We start from the raw sequence: 21481 nt of genomic DNA, 5'->3' as shown, positions 1-21481 counted from the left end.
CTTCATATGAACTTAATCACCACTTTGAAGACCTTATCTACAGATTCTGTAACATTTTGAGTTTCCGAAGATTGGAACTTCAACATAGGAATTTGGTGGTGGGGGAACACAATTTAGACCATAAGACCATCTTCATTTGAGAGGTAGAGAAATTAAACAGTAGTTACAAGTAAGTGTATTAAGGAGTATGGTAAAGGAGATACGGGGTGATTCTCCAGCATTGAAGAGGACTCCTAACTCAGCCTGAGTGAGAGTGGAGGTCAAGGAAGGCTTCCTGGAAGAGGAAGTACAGCCTATGCTGAATAAATGTAGCACATACAGAGACCTGCAATGAGGAACAGCACAGCCAAGCAAAATAATTCAGTTTGATTAAAACAAAGAGCACAAGAGAATGGGAGCAAGACGGGAGATGGGAGAGGAAGGCAGGGCCAGTAGGAGAGCCACACAGAAGAGACTGGACTCTGCTATAGCAATGGCACATTAAATAAATGCATGTTGGGAATGGAGAGGGGTGGCCACACACCACATAGGGCTTTATGACAGATCGTGGCCGTCACTGTTAGGGATATATTACAGGCTGGGAAAGCAGTTAGGAGGCTGACAAAATTATCCATGCAAAAGGTGACATATTAGCAGCAGGCAGAGAGGCTGGGGTGGCCTCTCAATGAAACTAAAACCAGGGGAAAGGCAGCACCCAACAAGGGGAATACACAGAGTGAGTAGAACAGCAGCCAAGGAGGGAACTGTAGGAATATAAGCATTTAAAGAAGCCCTAGCAAACAGGGTTGTCAAAAGCAATTTTTTCTAATGCATAAAAACTTCAAAATCATAGAGAGGCTCTGTGCCACTCCATCTTTTAGGGACAAAACAGATGATGATTCTGCCATCATCAATATTTGAAATGCATAGCTTAGTTGTCATGATATTTGCATGTAGTTTATGCACAGTTTATGGACAGAGGAAGTGAGCAAGTGAAGAATGAATGTGGTGAGTTTCTACAGGTAAGACCTGGAAGTGGTACAAATCAATTACACCCACACCTAACTGCAAGGGAGGCTGGGAAATGTAGTCTAACTGTAGTCTAGCCATTAGATGAACAGAGAGCCAGGGTCTGCCCAAAGAGTACAACTTTCCCTGCCAGAAATCGGATGAAGGAAGGCATTCCAGCCAGAAAGCATGGCATAAGCAGTAGCAGAAATTTTCAGTATGTATTCAGGGACTGTAAGTAGCTGAAATGGCCTATGACATAGAATTCTTGTAGGAGAATATTGGGAGCTACAAAGGGAGGCTGAATCTACATTGAACAGAGCTTTAAATATCTCACGAGAGTGTTAAGCTTATTATAATCACCAGGGACCTTTGTTAAAAGGATCTAAAATGATTTTCACTGAAAAAGATCTTTCAAGTAGATAGAGGTAAAGATATTCATCGATGAGAAAAAAAAAGGAGATAAATGAAGAAAATCTGGATAAGGATAATCTCTGCTGTATTTTTGAAAGCCTTGACTTAAAAAATGTTTTTTAAAAAAAGTAAGGGCCCAGCCGTGTGCAGTGGCTCGTGCCTGTAATCCCAGCACATTGGAAGGCAGAGGTGGGCGGATCATGAAGTCAGGAGATCAAGACCATCCAAGCTAACACAGTGAAACCTCGCCTCTACTAAAAATACAAAAAAATTAGCGAGCGTGGTGGCACATGCCTGTAGTCCCAGCTACTTGGGAGGCTGAGGCAGGAGAATCGCTTGAACCCAGGAGGCAGAGGTTGCAGTGAGCCAAGATCATGCCACTGCACTCCAGCCTGGGTAACAGAGTGAGACTCCATCTCAAAAAAACAAACAAACAAACAAAAACCCAAACAAATAAACAAACAAAAGATAGTAAGGGCCCTTTAAAAATGTTTCTCTGGGTGTACTATGAGATAATAAAACCAGTAAGGAGGAAAAATATTTTCATCTACTTATGCGTTAGCTTATACTTTGATATAAAAACAACTAGGCAATGTGTGACCACTTTGAAAGCTCTAGGACAATGAAAATTTTAGCCAAAGGTATTATTTTATGGGAATCTGGAATATTATCACAGCAGGAATGGCTCGCCCCTCTGCTTAAAATCACAGGGGTTTGATTCACTTCTTCTCCACATGTGTCAGAATTGACTTTGCAAGCAATGCCAGAGGAGACTACTTCCATCAGTATTGAAAATCTATTCAGTAGATAAGCTGCCATTAGAAATGAACTGCCCGAAAGAGTCACAAAATTCTTCTGTAGCACCATGATTTGTTGTTTTTCATCACCTCTACCCAGCCTTGTGATGCTGAGTCCAATTGGAATCAACACCAACACCATATTTGCTCATAAATCTCTTTTGTTTCAAGGCCAAAGATGGGGTCACCCTTACATCTTTTTGCTAAGAAACACTCATACAGAATACATTCCAGGTATCATTGTGGTAGATATATGGCCTCACTCCCGAAAACTTAGGAGGCTGGGGATTTGCCAAGGCTTTTTAACAGCTGCCCTTTCATAAAGGGATAGAGTTTTTCTGGGCCCATGCTCTTCACGTCCTAGAGAGATATGCATACCATTCTTTGCAACCTAGCAAACCTGGTCTTATGGAGACAGTTGATAAAAATGGAAAAGATTTTAAAAACGTAGAACCACAATGATAAGACAACCCTCAGCACCAGCTGTTAGCAGTTGTTGACCTTGGACAAATTATGTAACTTCCATGAGATTAACATGAAAATAGTAATACTTATAACACTGGATCCTATATGAATAGCTAATAGATATCAAGTGCCTAATAGTGCCTGGCACATAGTATGATATAAAATATGTATTCTTCTCACAGGCTCCACTTCCCCCACATATACTCTGTTGAACTGTTGGCCTTGCCTGTGATGGACAACGCACTGAAATCCAAATGTCAGACCCTGTCCTACTTAGGTATAAAGGCCCTGCTGTGCTGCACGTGTACAGCCTGTTGTCCAGGTACAGTACCTCTAGTAGGTCATATTCTCTGCACATCGTGTACTACCACAGTCCCCGCGGTCATTGACAATGATTGGTTCCCTTGAAATTTAACCTACACTGGCTGTTGTACCTTGATAAAGATATGCTACGGTTTACAAGGACTATTAAGTACAGAGTACAAAGAAAAAATATTGAGTTTTCAAGGGCCTCTGTGGAGGGGCAGCACAAGAAACTCTTGTTTGTTTCACTGCCCTCGCTACCTCCAATCTTTACTTTTCCAAAGATGGCAGCATCATTCCAGTTGGACAATTCTTGTGGTTTTTTCCCCCATTCTGAGGTCAGCTACAGTTTCTCCCATGTTTTCTTCTAGGTGTTCCATTGTTTCAGACCTTAGATTGAGATATCTAGTCTATTTTAAGTTAATTTTGTATAACATTATCTATTGGTTTCTGTAGATGCTTTCTATCCAGTTGAGGAAGTTCTATTCTACTCTTAGTTTATCAAGAGCCTTTTTCAACATTGGATTTGGATTGTATCCTGTACTTTTTTCCTATACCTATTGAGATGATAATGTGGTTTTGCCTTTTTAGTTTTTTAATATGGTGAATTAAATTGATTGTTTTTTTAATGTTAAGCCAGCATTCTTGGGTCCTGATGTATTATCCCTTTTATACATTGTTGGATTAGATTTGCTAAAATTTGATTTAAATGTTTTGCATCTATCTGCATGAGTGATTTTTTTGTTTTATAGCATTTTCTTGTGATGTCTTCTTGGGTTTGGTATCTGGATAATGCTGGTCTCATTGAATGAGTTAGCATATATTTCTTTCACTTCAACATTCTAGAAGAGAATTGTTATGTAGAATTGGTATTGTTGCTTATTTAAACATTTGGAAGAATTTCCAACAAAGTTTTCCTTATAGGAAGATTTCTAAACTACAAATTTAATATGGCTATGCAGATTATCTATTTCTTCTGGAGTGGGCTTTGTTAATTTCTGCCTTTTTTTTTTTTTTTTTTTTTTTAGACGGAGTTTTGCTCCTGTTGCCTAGGCTGGAGTGCAAGGGCGTAATCTCAGCTCACTACAACCTTCACCTCCTAGGTTCAAGTTATTCTCCTGCCTCAGCCTCCCAAGTAGCTGGGATTACAGGTGCCTGCCACCACACCTGGCTAATTTTTGTATTTTTAGTAGAGATGGGGTTTCACCATGTTGCCCAGGCTAGTCTTGAACTCCTGACCTGAGGTGATCTACCCACTTCAGCTTCCCAAAGTGCTGGGATTACAGGTATGAGCCACCATGCCCGGCCTAGTAATTTCTGCCTTTCAAGGAGTTTTCTCATTTCAATTAAGCTGTCGGATTTATTGGCCTAAAGTTGTTTATATATTTCCTTGTTATTCTGTTAATATTTCTAGTGATGTCATCTTTCTCATTCTTGATATTAGTAATAAGTGTCTTCTTTCTTTTTTTCAAGATCAGCCTGATTATAGGTTTATCAATTTATTTATTATCTCAAAAAACCAACTTTCGGTTTCATTGCTTTTTGCTATTGTTTTTCTGCTTTCCACTTCACTGATTTCCATTCTGATCTTTATTATTTTCTTTCTTTCACTTATGTTCTAATTTGCTCATACATTTTAATTTTATGTATGTAATAAAATCCACACTACATTGTTATTTTTGTTTAAGATGCGAATTATCTTTTAAAGATATTTCAACAACAATCAGAAGAAAAATCATATATCTTTGTCCTTGTAAATTTCTGGTGCTCTTTATTCCTCTGTGTAGAACCAGACTTCCATTTGATATTATTTTTCTCTGCTTGAAAATCTTCTTTTAAAATTTCTTATAATGTGGATATGCTGGCAATTAGTTGTTTCAACTCTTGTATATATGAAAAGGTCTTTTCTTTGCCTTGATTTTTTAAAGAGATTTTTCTGGAGTATAGAATTCTAGGTTGACAGGTTTGTTTCTTCCTTTTAGTACTTTAAAGATATTGCTCCACTATCTTCTCATTTTAATAATTTCCAAGAAGATGTCTTCTGCCATCCTTAACTTTGTCCTTGTATATGTGATGTGTCTTTTTTCTCCAGCTACTGTTAAGATGTATTCTTTCTCATTAATTTTAAGCAACTATAATCTAACTTGTAGTTTTTATTGTATGTCTTATTCTTCGGGTTCATTGAACTTTGGATCTGTGGAGTTTATCATTTTCATCAAATTTAGAAAACTTTTAGCCATTCTTCTACAGTACACTGGGGCTCTTTTTTTCAGTCTGTTTTCTCTCTGCATTTCATTTTGGATAGTTTCTATGTCTATGCCTCCAAGTTTCTCATCTTTACTTTTGTAATGTGTAATCTACCATAAATTCTATCTGCTGTACTTGTCATCTCAGATATTGTAGTTTGCATCTCAAGAATTTTGATTTAGGGATTTTATATATTTCATGTCTGTAATTACCTTTTTCAATATATTGAATAAAATTATAATAATCATTTTAATATTCTTGTCTGCTAATTTTAGCATCTACATCAGTTCTGGATTATATGTGTCAATTTTGCACTTAATCTTAACAAAAATAAGTGTGCTTTTTATTCTCATTTTGTATTTTACAGCTTCTTTTCATGCTTGGTAATTTTTATTGGATACTTGACATTGTGAATGTTATAATGTTGCTGGGTATTTTTGTGTTTCTATAAATATTCTTATATGTTATTCCGATAGACAGTTATGGTATCTGGAAGCTTTATCTTTTTAGGTCTTGCTTGTAAGATTTGTTAGACAGAACCCGAGCAATGCTCAATCTGCAGCTAATTATTCCACTACTGATAGTCTCAGTACTCTACCTAATGCCCCATGTGTCATGGATTTTTTTCCAGTCTGGCTGGTGTAAACAGTCATTATTCCTGGCCCTATGTGAGCCCCGTGCATTGTTTTCTCTAATCCTCTTGGATGGTTCCTTCCCTAGCTTCAGGTAGATTTCCTCATTTGCATATGCCGGTCCACACTCACCTGAATCCTCAAGCAGGATCCTCTGTAGATCTCTGGAGTTCTCTTTCTGTGCAGCAACCTCGTCTCTTGTGCTCTGCCCTCTGAACTCTAGCTGCCATGGTCTGCCTGGAAACCTTTCAGCAGTCTGTCTTCTCAACTCAGGAAACCCACCAGTCCCCTCCTGGGTTCTTCCTTCCTATGTCACATCCTGAAAACTCTCTGAAGGCAGTAAACTGTGTAAATCAGAGGTGGAGTCACTTATCTACTTATCCATACAAACTCATACATTTGTAACAGAAAAGACTCCTTCCTCCATGCTGTTTGTGATATGATATCCCACAAGGAATAGGTTCTCAACCAACTGCTGAACTGAAAGAAAATTGAATACATCCTCCAAAGTAGAATAAATTAAGACCTCAAGGGATAACTTTCCTTGCTTATACTCCAAATCTCTTTCACATCCCTTTAATCTACTTGTTTATCAGGAGAATTCCAGAAGGTGGTCTGGTCCACATACATTTTATTTTATTGTATGTATAATTAAAAGTCAAATAAGTTGGGTGTTTTTCCTTTCTCTTCAAGAGTTAGAAACAGATGTTTTAACATCCAGAGGAAGCCCTAGTATGATAAGCCCTTAAACTGAAAACATTATAATATCACTGGGAACAGATAAATGTAAAAACAAAATATTTCAGCTCCCAGAAGCCCAAATCTGTGAGGATGGAAGTAACAAGAGGAACAGGAAATAGCATTACTATCACCCATAGACATTTCCCAGGATGTTTCAGAAAACTGGCATGACTTGTAACAACCAGTGATAATTAATTACTAAGCAGTGCTGCTCACTGAAAAGTTGTAAGTTTTGGGGAAAAGAAATTTTCTTTCTCCAGCAAGTCTTCTTCTCTGAATATCACAGTTAGCACACTCATCATACGCCAGCAAGCAAAGGAAAGGATGCTTTGATTTGTTTTTATAAAGTGGCCTGGGTCGTCATACACATGTCCTTTTTTTTTCTTTTTTCTTTTTTTTTTTTTTTTTTTTTTTTTTTGAGATGGAGTTTCACTCTTGTTGCCTCAGGCTGAAGTGCAATGGCACGATCTCAGCTCAACAAAACCTCTGCCTCCCAGGTTGAAGCGATTCTCCTGCCTCAGCCTCCCGAGAGCTGGAATTATAGGCATGCGCCACGACGCCCAGCTAATTTTGTATTTTTAGTAGAGACGGGGTTTCTCCATGTTGGTCAAGCTCAAACTCCTGACCTCAGGTGATGCACCCGCCTCGGCCTCCCAAACTGCTGGGATTACAGGTGTGAGCCACCACATCTAGCCACACATGTCCTCTTCAGAGCAGTGGTTGGTCCATGGAGATGGCGCTCTCCTTTGCTGCGTCATGGCACCACCATCAATTTCTCCGGAAAGAGAAAACACTGGGGCAGTGGCAAGACTATAAAATTGGAAGTCAGACGGCGGATATCCAAGTCCTGCTCAGCTGCTTATTCCATGTGCAACGTTGAACAAAATTTCCTCAATTTTTGTTGGTTTTCTAGGGCTACCATTACAAAATACCACGGAGGAGATGACTTAAACAACAGAAATTTATTTTCTCACGATCCTGGAGACTGGAAGTCCAAGATCCAGGTGTCAGCAGATTAGGTTTCTTCAGAGATCTTCCTCGTTGATTTGGAGGTGGCCACCTTCTCACTGTGTTTTCACACAGTCATCCTTTTCTCTATGTGTGTCTGTGTCCTTTGAAACTAGGGCGGACCCTAATGACCCAATATTAACTTAATTACCTCCTCTCAGGTTCTATTTCCAAACACAGTCACATTCTGAGCCACAGGGGATGAGAGTTTCAATATGTGAACTTTGGGAACACACAAGTCAGCCCATACAATTCTCAAAGCCACATTTTCACCAGACAAAGGACAAGGCAACAATAGTCTTGAAAGGTTATGATGGTCAGGCACAGTGGCTCACACCTGCAGTCCCAGTACTTTGGGAAACTAAGGTGGGTAGATTGCTTGAGCCCACGAGTTTGAGACCAGCCTAGGCAACATGGTGAAACCCCATCTCTACAAAAAAATACAAACACTTAGCCAGGTATGGTGGCATGTGCCTATAGTCCCAGCTACCCAGGAGGCTGAGGTAGGAGGATTGCTTGAGCCTGGGAGGTGGAGGTTGCCATGAGCTAAGACCACACCACTGCACTCCAGTCTGGGTGACAGAGCCACAACAACAACAAAAAAGTTTATGTATAAGAATATAGTGAGATTTTAGTTGACTTTATTGAAATAAACATATAGAAAAAAATACAAGTCATAAATGTATGGCTCAATGAGTTTTCATAAAGTGAACATGTTCACTTGAATCTCCAAATCAAGAAGGAAACCCAGAGCCCCTTGTTGCCCCATTCCCCAGGGGGTAACCCCTACCCTAATTTCTAAGACGATGGATTAATGGTGCCTGCCTTTGTATATATTCTTTATGTATCCCTTTTCTCACTCAGTGATGTTTGGGAGAGTCATCCATATTGTTACATGTCACTGTAGTTAGTTAATTTTCACTGCTACATTGTATTCCATTGCATGAATATGCCACAGTTAACTTATTCATTCTACTATTGATGGGTATTTCTGTTGCCTCCAGTTAGGGCCAAAATCAGTGCCACTGTGAAAACTCTTGCACCTGTCTTTTGTTGAACATATGTACACATTGTTATGGGTATACACCTGAGAGGAGAATTGCTGAGTCATAGGGTACACACACATTCCACATTAGTATATACTGTCAAACATTTTCTAATATAGTTGTATGAATTTATATCCCCAACTAGAGAGTTCCAGTTACTTCACAAAAGGGTATGGTTATTTTTCATACAGAAAACATGGAAACAAGCTGCTAACCATTAGGAAATTGGTTACAAAAATCATGACGTTTCCATGTAATGTATTAGAAAATAAGAATATTATTCTCAAAGCATATTTAAGAATATGGGGAAATGGGCCAGGTACAGTGGCTCATGCCCATAATCCCAGTACTTTGGGAGGCCGAGGTGGGCAGATCGCTTCAGGCCAGGAGTTCAAGACCAGCCTGGCCAACATAGCGAGACTTCATCTCTACTAAAAATACAAAAATTTAGCTGATCATGGTGGTGCGTGCCTATAGTCTCAGCTACTTGGGAGAAAATTTAGCTGGTCATGGTGATGCATGCCTATAGTCTCAGCTACTTGGGAGGCTGATGCACAAGAATCTCTTGAACTCAATAGGGAGAGGTTGCAGTGAGCCAAGACTGGGCCACTGTACTCCAGCCTGGGTGACGGAGGAAGACTGTTTCAAAAAAAAAAAAAAAGAAAAGAAAAAGAAAAAAAGAAAAGAAAAAGAAAAAAACAATATGGGGAAATGATTACAATGTATTAAATGGAAAAAAAAAAAAAAAAAAAAAAAACAAGTTACAAACAACCGGTACAGCTTGTGCCAATGTTGTTTTTAAAAAATTAACTGCATATATTGTATCTTCATTAAAAAGAACCAAATGTTAATACTGGTTTTCTCTGAGAGATTGGATTATAGATTTTTTTTTCTCTTCATAGATTTCAGCAATTTTTCCTTAAAATATTCTAAAATGACCATTTACTGCACTTACAATTAATTAGGAAAAGGGCAATTAAGTGTTATTAGTAAAATCATCCTGTCTTATTTCTCAGGTTACCCATAAGACTCAATGAGAAAATGCCCATGGAAGCCCTTTGGGAAAAGACCAAACGCTATTTGAATGTCAATTACTATTACTATCATACCCAGTTCTACTGGACTGCTTTCCACCACCAGTTGAACAGAAAATGTGAGATGCAGAGGAGCCAAGTTGACCTGGCCACAGGGGTGGGGCAGGTGAGGGAAGAGGGTCCAGGCTCCATCTCAGTGCTTCTCAACCCCAGCTGCACTTCAGAACCATCCGGACAGCTTTAAAAATGTACATCAACTGGATAGAAATTTCCAGGTATGGGACCAAAGCATCAGCATTTCCCAAGAGCTCCCCAGTGAAGTCCCACATACAACCAGGCTGAGAACTCCTATTCTGGTTGAAGGCAAGACTGTGCACTTTGAGGCACCATGTTGTCGTTTGTTGAGAGTGAGGGGCAGGGATGAGGGTCTGGGATAGGTCAAGCCCTGAAAGAAAGCCTCAAGGGTCTGGATTTCCTCACGCAATCAGGTCAGTGGTGGGTGTTATAGTTTGACATTTGACATTTTCCACTGGGCAGGGTTGGGAAAATTAAAGTCTAAGGACACTCAGAAACTGTCTAGTTCCCTTGCAGGAAACTTTCCTAGTCTATGTGGTATAGATAATAATGACAATGTACATTTCTAGAACAGATTACAGCTATCAATTTAGTTTCCTGGGCATTACTGAAACCACCCTATAAGCTTTATAAGATTAATCAGGGCAGAAGGGAGGGGGAGAAACAAAAATAAACCAAGTTTGCAGCACACTTAACATGAATCATTAAGTCAACTTACTCTCTGACCTGCTTCCTAAAACTATGGTTGCTTGGTGTTTGCTGTCCTAGAATCATGCAGACCCTGTTACAGGATTACAGTTCCCCTAAATCTTCTAAAGATAGCAACTTGAACATCATGAAACATTAAGTTTTCCCTTTGAGACATTCTTTCAGGTGTTATGCACCGATAAAACTACTACATCAGCCGTTCTGAAGAACCCCACAGACTCCATTGGTCCCAGCAACCCCAAGAGAAGCTGACTCACCAAAGAATGGAGTTTTCACATCCTGATGATTTCATCTCCCTTGCCCCGACCAATCAACAAACCCCATTTTCCAGCCCCTGGCCCTCCATGATCCCTTTAAAAACCCCAGCCCAGAACTCCTTGAGGAGATGAATTTAAGGTTCACTTCTCATGTCCTTGCTCAGCAATCCGCGATCATTTCATTAAACTCTTTCTCTGCTGCATCTCTGCTGTCTCAGTGTGATAAGCCTGTTACTGTGCAGTGGGCCTAAGAACCTCTTGGTCCTATAACATCACGTCACCGGGGCCTTGTAATCCTTTTCTCTCACTTTTTTTTTTTTTTTTTTAACATTGGTGGATATTTACACCAATATTAGAAGCTTTAGTGAGGTATAATTGATATACAATAAACTGTACATGTTTAGGTATATAATTTGATACGTCTTTATACATGTATACTCCTGTGAAACCATCACCCATTCTCAGTGAAATTATCCATAACCCCACAAACTCTCCTCCTGCTTCTTCATAATCATGCCATGTTTTCCTCACCCCCATCTCTATGCAACCACCCATCTGCTTTCTGTTACTGTTATATATAAAGTTTCGGTGCTGCAAAAGAAATAGCACTTGAATATAAAATTTTAATTCTCAGCAAGGCAAGATGCTTCTATAGAAAGGTGCACTCTTACAGATGGAGCAATGGTGAATGCACACTTGGACAAGGGAAGGGAAGGGGTTCTTATCCCTGACGCACTGGCCCCTGCTGCTGTGTCGTTCCCTTATTGGCTAGGGTTAGACCACACAGGCTAAACTAATTACGATTGGCTAATTTAAAGAGAATGACAGGGTCATTCTCTTTAAAGTGCTTTGGCAGGGGAATGGCTAGGCAGGTGGAGAATGAATCAGGGCAGAGCAGGTAGCAGGTAATCAGAATGAGTCAGAGTGGAGCAGGTAATCAGAATGAATTAGGGTGGAGCAGGCAATTGGAATGAGCTAGGGTGGAGCAGGTGATGGAAGGAGCCAGGGTGGAGTAGGAAATCGAAAAAGGTTGCTTTATGAGGAAGTTAAGTTTAAAAGTATTGAACATACTGACATATTAATTCTCTGAAAAGAAATGTAGAACTCATATCTAACAGTTACTAATGATTAGTTTGCATTTTCTAGAATTTTTATATAAATGGATTTATACAGTATTTGTATCCTTTCATGCACCATAATTATTTTGAGATTCATCTATGTCATTGCTTAATAGTATTCCATTGTATGGAGATGGCACAATTTATTTATCTGTTTTCCTATGGATGGACATTTGAGTTATTTCCAGTTTGGGGCTTTTACAAATAGAGCAGCTATAAACATTTGTGTCCAAGTCTCTGTAGGGATATATGCTTTCAGTTAATCTTTAGATACCTAGAAGTGAAGTGGCTGTCATATAGTAAGTATATGTTTAACTTTTGAAGACACTACCAAATCGTTTACCAAAGTAGTTGTACCATTTTACATTTTTCACGAGGAGTGCATGAGGGTTCCAGTTCCTCTAAACCTTTATCCACAGTCAGTATGGTGAGTCTTTTTCATTGCATCTATTCTTATAGGTGTGTTGTGATATCTCATTGTGGTTATTTCCTTAATGGCTAATGATAAACTTCAACCTTGATCTCACATTGTGATATTGTGATTTTTATAAAGAAATAAGTATATTTTGGTCTTCCTCCCCAGTTCCTGCCACAAAGATCCTAAAACCCTTGTAATTTCCTGAGCAATAGGGGTGCTAGGTGCAGCTTTTGTTCTCATTTTGATCTTCGACTTTGGTTCCTGACACAGAGATCTTAATCCTTTGGAATTTCCTGGGTGGTAGGAGTGTCTTTTGTTCTAATGAGGCAACTCTTGGTGGGTTCCTGGATGGGGGTTGGTCACCAGAAAGACCAAGCCACAATTAGAAGCTTGAAACTTCCAGCCCCACCTCTCCTCTTCCAGGAAGGGGAGACTGAGTTAATAATAGGTCATGCCTATGTGATGAAGCCTCCATTAAAAGCCCTGAACTATGGGGTTCAGAGAGTTTCCAGGTTGGTGGACAAGAATACATCTTCATGCCAGAATAGGAGTGCACCCCAACAATGTAGACAGAAGCTCCTGTACTCTGGACCCTTTCCAACCCTTCATATATCCTCATCTGGATGTTCATCTACATACTTTAAAACATCCTTTGTAATAAAACAGCAATAGTAAATAAAGTGGTCCCCTGAGTTCTATGAGTCATTCTAGCAAATGACTGAACCTGAGGAAGGGGGTCATGAGCACCCCGGTTTATAGCCAGTGGTCAGAAGTACCAGAGGCCTGGGGGCCAGTCGTAGTGGATCATGCCTGTAATCCCAGCACTTTCAGAGGCCAAGGTCGGTGGATCACTGGAGTCCAGGAGTTCAGGACCACATGGCCAACATGGTGAAACCCCATCTCTACTAAAAATTATCTGGGCATGGTGGTGCACACCTGTTGTCCCAACTACTAGTGGAGGCTGAGGCAGGAGAATCACTTGAACCTGGGAGGTGGAGGTTGCAGTAAGCTGAGATTGCATCACTGCACTCCATCCCAGGCAACAGAGTGAATAAGATGCCATCTCACAAAAATAAAATAAAATAAAATAAAATAAAGGAAGTACCAGAGGCCTGGACTTGCAGCAGCCATGGGAAGATGGGTAGAGAGGTGTCAGGGTTTTGGGACTCAACCCTTAATCTGTGGGATCTGACTCTAACTCCAGCTAGTGTCAGAATTGTACAACTCCCAGTTGGTGTCCACCAGAAAGGTAAATTAATGTGTGGGGAAAATCCCCGCCTGTCTGTGGAAGACGTGTTCTCAGTTGAGTGTTGATAATATAATAGGAAAAATCAGTTTGTTTTTTCCTACCGTACACTTTTGATATCCAACTATTAACTCAAAATGAAAATAAATTATAGATCTAAATGTAAAGAAAAATAAAGCTTTTAAAAGAAAACACCCTTGCAAAACGCATTTGCAACCTTGGGTAGGCAAAGCTTAGGATGGGACACAAAAGAAAAAATAATAATATTTATAAAATAATGAATTGAGCATCTTCAAAACTAAAAACTTCTATTCCTCTAAAAATAATATTAAGAGAATAAAAATACAAGCCACAGACTGACTTTTGCAAAACCTTTATCTGCTAAACGACTTGTGTCTAGACTATATAAGGAACTCCCAAAACTCATTAAAAGAGAACAAACAGTCCAATTATTTTTTAAATGGGCAAGATATTTAAATAGATACTTCACCAGAGAAGATAGTATGGATAGCGAATAAAAATACAAAATATGCCCACCATCATTAGTCCAAGTAATCACTTTTTAAGTAAGCTGTGTAGGTATTTATTATTATTATTATTATTATTATTATTACTATTACTATTAGTAGTAGTAGTAGTAGTATTCCCATTTTGCAGATGAGGAAACACAGACTGAAAGTGACCAAGTGACTTAAGATGATACAACTAGCAAGTAGGAAGTCTGTGCTCGAATCTGACTCTGGCCCAGTGTTTTTCCGTGGCATGCCTGATAAGAAGAGAGCCAGCAGTGTCCCGTGAGCAGAGCTGGGGGTGAGTGACTGGGCATGCGGAGGCATCACCCAGAGACAGCTACATGTAAAAGGGGATGAGATGAGGGGTAGGGACGGGAAAGTTTAAGCAAACCAGGGTCAGGAACACACTGAAACCAAGAAGCACACAGATACCGACAGGCTGGGACACAGCTGAGGCTGGAAGCAGGTAAGCGGCATGGGGACCAGGGGTCAGTGCCAGTCAGGAGGGCAACACCCAGGCAAGAGATCCAAGCAGCGGACTCGGATACTGGCTCACCCACAGAAGCAGAGAACAGAGTAATGGCTACCAGGGGCTGGGGGCGAGGAGGTTTGGAGCAATGCCAGTCAAATCATACAAAATTTCAGACAGGAGGAATACATTCAAGAGACCTATGGTACAGCATGTGACTATAGTTACGAACAATATATTGAATTCTTGAATATTGCCAAGAGAATAGATTTTTAAGTGTTCTCACCACAAAAAAGAAGTATGAGAGGTAATGCAAATGTTAATTAAATCAATGTAGCCATTCCACAATGCATACATATTGTAAAACATGTTGTACATGATAAATATATATAATTTTACCTGTCAATTGATAAAAGAAGACATGTTTAGTAAATGTACTTGTGCAAACAGCCTCCCAAAAAAAAGGAATTAAAAAAAAAAAGGGAGAGTAAGGGCAAAGCCAATTTTTGGTCAAAGAGAGGAACCATAGCCCCATGCTGGAGAGATGACAAGCAGATCAACACAACCAGAAACAAATCACAGTCAGGCAAATACAAGCCCTTACAGCGGAGGTGGCAGAGATAAGAAGGAAGGTGCCTTGCTCAACCATCCAGCCCACTTCAGCAGAGTTGGAGCAGGGATGGGAGGCTATGGGGTAGGTCTCAACAGCCCACCCCGGGGAGGTGATCATCAGTTTCTCTTGGAGACTGAGACATAAAAAGACACCGGTGAGAGCTGAGGGTCAAAATGTGATTTATTTGGCATCTTTACTTTCAGTTCCCAACTTCTGTTTTAATTGTACCTTGATTATGTGGCCTTGAAATGAATACCGGAATTTTTTAAAATCCTACTTATCTTAATGCTTTTAATCACATCATCGATCTCACTAATCAGCAGCCTCAACCTGGTACTTGATTGTGTTGTTTTACAGATCCGGGGGTAATTCTGAAGCCAACAGAAAGATCCAGATCACCTCTAAACCTGACAAGAAATCACTCTGTGCCATTCTCATGTAAGAAGGTTGGCAATGCCCATCAAGGAAAAGATGCAGAGGGTGGAGGACATGGAGGGGATTTCTCAAATGTGATGACCTGGCCCAGCTGGGCACAGTGGCTCACACCTTTAATTCCAGCACTTTAAGAGGCAGAGGCAGGTTCATCACTTAAGCCCAAGAGCTCCAGACTAGCCTGGGCAACATGGCAAAACCCAATCTCTATAAAAAAAAAAAAAAAAAAAATTAGCCAGGCATGGTGGTGCACACCCATAGTCCCAGCTGCTAGGGAGGCTGAGATAGGAGGACTAATTGGGCCCTGGAGGTCAAGGCTGCAGTGAGCTATGGTTGCACCATTGCACTCCAGCCTGGGTGACAGAGCGAGACTCTGTCTCAAAAATAAAACAAGGCTAGGCGCAGTGGCTCACACCTGTAATCCTAGCACTTTGGGAAGCCAAGGCGGGTGGATTGCCTGAGCTCAGGAGTTCAAGACCAGCCTGGGCAACACAGTGAAACCCTGTGTCTACTAAAATACAAAAAAGTAGCCAGGTATGGCGGCGTAAACCTGTAGTTCCAGCTACTTGGGAGGCTGAGGCAGGAGAATTGCTTGAACCTGGAGGGCAGGGGTTGCAGTGAGCCGAGATGACGCCACTGTACTCCAGCCTGGGCAACAGAGTAAGACTCCATCTCCAAAATAAAACAAATTAAATGTCCCAAATTAAACATTCCAGGTACTTTAACCCCCTGCTTCCCTTACATACAGTTAACGGGTCATTCCATTTGAATTATAGATTCTGTGGTTTACTCTTAAATACAGATAACCTTTGAATCTGTATGTATCATTCCTCTCAATGACTTACTATGTTTTCCATTGATTTCAAAACAAAAAAAAAATCTTACTCTAATTATTAATTTGACCTTAAAAGTAAGGCATATGATACAACAGATCCAAAGATCACCTGAACAAGCAAGAGAGTACCTTAACAGATGATCATCCTGAGCGCTGATGGTTGGAACATCTTTTCAGAATCACGTGTGTCTTTTGCTAGGAGGCCGGGCCAGCCCAGCCATGTCAGTGCACACATGTAAGCTACCTTTCACCATGCTGCTCCAGCTGAGCCATCCTAGGCTAAGCCATAGGCAGAAGCACATCAGAGGTTGGACAGAAAGTAACAAAGTCTCCAGCGATGTCCAGTACTGTCCGAGTACAGGACAGAACACCCAGAAGAATAACCATTCACACAAGTCCAAGACTCCTGAAAGCAGATCCTGCAAAGAGCCTCTAGGCTTTTTGGACTTTGGACCCAGAGCTGTGTTGTCAGGGAGGCCAAACACAGCCCTAAGCCAGCGCTGCCCAGTCCAGTCCACGCCCAGAGACTATCTGACTTCCTTTGTGATCATTTCAGATTCACTAAAGGAACCATTTGCCTTGGGCAGTGCATTTCTAGGAGGTTAATAGCTTCAACTCCTTAGCCTGTAGCAGAGGGTACCACAAAATACTTTCCTGGCTTCCCCTCCTCCCAGAAAAATACAAGTGCAGTTGCAAAATAGAAATGCTTCAAGGTGTGTTTAATCAAAAGGCTCCATTATGTCAGTAAATGTCACATAACCCCAAAATAGCATTTGCTATTGTCATAGACTTGGAGTCCTCATGTGAACTTTGGCCTCGTTCCCCAAATGCCAGCTAATCAAACATCCTGGAGGTCATCTGCCACTACATTTTCCACAAAGTTGAAATAATTAGAGTTATTTAGTGCTGGATGGGCCCTTAGAGATTGACTATACCAAGGCCGTCGTATCACAGCTAAGAAACAATGGCAACAGTTAACATTGACTGACCACATACTATGTGCCAAGAACTATGTCAACATTTAAAACTTCCTGTAATCCCCTTCAGAGTTGGTACTTTCATTATTCCCATTTGACACATGAGACTTTAAGAGTGGGTAAGTAATATGTCCAATGTCACACAGCCAGGAAATAAAAGTGCCTTACCCCCACCTTGGTCCTTCGAGCTCTAAACTGCTGCAGTATATTGGCAGCTTCTTCAGTAAACAAGGCTATGAGAACTTCCAGACTACAGAATCCTGGCGAGACTGTCTTTCAGCTGGAGCTTGCCATTTCCATAGCTAGCAAGTCACTTACAATCACAGAAAACATTGCACCTACCTGCACCACAAGCCCAAAACCACAGTTACTGCTTTGTGTTTGGGTTGAATCACAAAATGCTCAAGCTACAGGGGGCTTTAGAAGCCACACAGCCCACGTCTTCATTGTAGAAATGAGAATGCAAGACCTGAAGAGATGAAATGGCTTTCCTAGGATCCCATCACTAGGTAGAGACAGAGCAAGGAACAATGTTTTGGAGTTAAAAACAGAATGCTGTTCCAGTTACTCCATCTCTATTTTTTTTTTTCTGAAAATAGAGTTGGGCCTACTAGCCCGATGTTAGAAGCTGATGAAAAAGATCATCCTTCTCAACTGAAAAAAATTCCCTCTGCCATTGAGATTATTAACCTTTTAGAGGCTTTAACTTTTATCTTAGAATTCATGAAACATGTAGCTCAAGGGTCTACTGTGACTTAACTTGAAAAAGGTCACTTCCCTCTTCAGGGTATTCTAGCAATTTTATAAAAAGGATGTATACATATATAGATTTTTTTCCACTAGAGGAACAAGACGATCAAAATTCAGCATCTCTCAGTTGTTTTGGAAGTGACTGGCCAGTGTGCCTGTGGGTAGATCACTGAGCTCTCAGCACTGGGGATGCACGTGGAAGAAGGAGAACACGGCCCCTCCAGGTAAGCAGTTCAGGCCCTGGGGAACCTACTTCCTCTTTTCCCATCCCATAAAAACAAGCAACAACAGAAGAACTGAGAGATATGTGTGTTCTTTGAGATTAATTCAATGTAGGAAAAAAGAAGAAGAAGGTGAATGAGGGGTTGGGGGGAACAGAAAACCAGTGAGAATAAAAGAGAGGGAAAAGAAAGGAAGAAAGATGACGAACGAAGATTATCGGTGAGGTAGAGAAAACGCAAATGTGCCACATCCAGAGAATGTACCATGGCACAGTTATTTGCAGGTGCCAGCAGGCAGAACCCCCAATCCAGACTTACTAGCTAGGAGCCGAGCTCCAGCCTTGCAGGTGGGCGGTGAGGGTTAGGGCCTGGAAAGACAAATACTTGATGGATTCTATGCCTTCCGGCAGGGTGGAGTAAGCGGGGGGCCTTATCACTGGGGCAGGAGGGAGATAGACCAGTGAGAACGAGGTGAGTCCTCGCTAGGTGACTGACACAGGAAGTCAGGCCAAGGAATCAGGTCAGAGGGCCCGGGCACTGGAAATGGGGCCACAGAGAGTTGGATCTTGGAGCCAGGCCAGAGCACATTGGTGAGAATCAGGTCACCAGGTGAGGACTGGACCCATGGCAAGGCTTAGATGAAGTTGAGCTATAAAATGTTGGCTCAGAACTTTCTAAGTGTCCCTTGTCCGTGGTCGACAAGTGGCCCTAGAGACTGACAAGGCTGAGTAGACAGGGAAAGGGAGGGAGTCGAGGAACTTGAATTATGGAGAGAAATGAGTGGATGGATCCTGGAGGATGGAGACCCGTGGTTTCTGGGAGCCAACGCCTGTGGTACCTAAACTGACCTCATCAAACGGAAGCACATTCAGAACCAGAGAACCCCAAGAGTAGTCACGCTAACCTCCAGGTAAACCTTGAGGGGATGGTGACAGAAACAGAGAATGTTTAGGCTGGAAAAGAGAAATTTCAGCACAGGGGAAGCAGTCTATCAACTTAAAGATTTAAATGCCACATGAAAGAAAGTCTAGGTGCGTTCTGTGTGTCTAGTCAAAAACAACTGAGCCCAGTGGGCAGAATTCCTGGAGAATTGTTCTTTTAATCTCCATATTAGGAAGAACATTAGTACAGCCTGCCTCTATGTATTCCATAAACGCATTTACATTTCATACACTCAACAAGTACTTACTGGTTAGGGTAGCCACACCGTCTGGTTTGTCTGGCACAGTGACAGTCTATGCTCTGGTATCAATTTGCATCTGGTCAGCACCCCCTTTACTCCCAAAATGTCCTAGTTTGAATAAAAAATTATATGATCACCATACTCGTGGGGCACCTGCTACATGCCAAGAATTAGACTGAACGTTGAAGACACAATTAAAACATAACCTCTGACTTTGATGAGTTCATAGTCCAGTGAGATAAGGGGATATTAAAAGAATAAATTAGAATATAACAATGTAAGAGCTCTATAATATCAGGAATAGAAAGGAACTCACAGCTCATTCAATACCACCTTCATTCATTGACTTAATAAATATTTGTTGAATAAATGCTATGTGCCAGGCACTACACAGGGACCACAAATCTAATACTGAACCAAACAGAAATGCTCCCTTCCCTCATGAAAATTAACTAGCAAGTGCACCAAACTGATAAAAGTTCCATTTGTTTCTGAAAATTCTACCTGGTGGGTAAATTTTTATGTGTATTTAGCCAAATTAGGCTTTTGAAAGCTTCCAGTCATTGGTCCTAAACCTCTTCTCTGAAGTCCCATAGAATTAAATCCCTTTTTGAGGGAAACATCATACACTGGGGCCTGTTGCGGGGTGGGGGGCTGGGGAAGGAGAGCACTAGAACAAATACTTAATGCATGTGGGGCTTAAAACCTAGGTGATGGTTGATAGGTGCAGCAAACCACCATGGCACATGTATGCCTATGATCTAACTGTGCCTCTCACTGCATTTCCAATTGCACCTTGTATAGGCACCATCTGTGCCCCTAACACCTGGTGACTTGTTACTGTCTCCTCTTTAAAATGACCCCCTTGAGGACAGGCATTACATCTACCATTGAATAAATACTCCTTTCATTTATTCAATAAATATTAGTCCAACACCTATTAGGTGCCAAGCTCTGTGAAGTCCCTGCCCTTATGTATCTCACAGTCCAGGAGGATAAGTGTTCACCAAAAACAAGTAATAACAATGGAGTAGAATGATGTTTTAACAGGAGAAGCATTGTGAGCTATGGGAGCAGTAGGAGGGGGCCTAATCTAGCCATGGGGTCATGAAAGGCCTCTCTAGAGAAGTATCGTTTAAGCCAAGACCCAAGACATTATCCAAGTGAAGAGTGAGATTAAGTTCAATTTATCAAGTTTATTTGGTCTCCAAGTGGCATTTTCCACCATTTCTTTAAAGCCATTAGTTAAAGATGAAGACAAGAACAGAGGTCTGTAGAAGTTGACTAGAGATTCTCCCCTAATTGATATTATGGAGAATATGTATGAGCAGGTATGATTTTCAAAATGTTCAACAACAGGTACAACACGTCATCAACCACTGTGAATGGACACTAGCCACAGGCAACCAGTCTACCTTCCCCCATGGATACAGGCTGAATGCCAGGTCTTGGGCAGAAAAATCCAAACTGCTGTGAACTTCTCCACCTGGTGGAAGGCACAGATGCCCTAGACACAGATGCAGCTCCGGTTCACTGGCTTTTACAGAAGGCTTCATTCTGCACATGAGGACAACAGGTACACATGCCAGACTTCATGCAGTTTGCCTAGAAAATACCTCCGAAATGCATGGGCTGCACGCATAGCTATGTACCCACTCCCTCCTGTGACAAGGATCTCTTGAGTCAGATGAAATCGCTGGCTGCTGTTTGCACATACTCTTTCTCATTTAATGCTCCTTTAATACCCAGAATAAGTTCAAAAGTGCCCAGTGTCTGCTTTTCTTGCTTGGGGCTTTCTTTGCCAGCCTCACAGTAGACTGAGGAATTCTAAACATGTGTCTGCGACCCGGTGAGGCCGCTGCTATGTGAGGCCATACGTTTTATTGGGGTCTATATCCTGAGAGAGATACCAGAAAGAAACTCTATCTGAGATGTCTGCCAAGGAAAAAAAAAAAAAAAAAGGGAAGAAGAAATCTGCCACTGATAGCGCTCT

Source organism: Piliocolobus tephrosceles, chromosome X (genome assembly GCF_002776525.5).
Source record: "Piliocolobus tephrosceles isolate RC106 chromosome X, ASM277652v3, whole genome shotgun sequence".
Taxonomy (NCBI): Eukaryota; Metazoa; Chordata; class Mammalia; order Primates; family Cercopithecidae; genus Piliocolobus; species Piliocolobus tephrosceles.
This window is presented reverse-complemented; position numbering follows the sequence as displayed.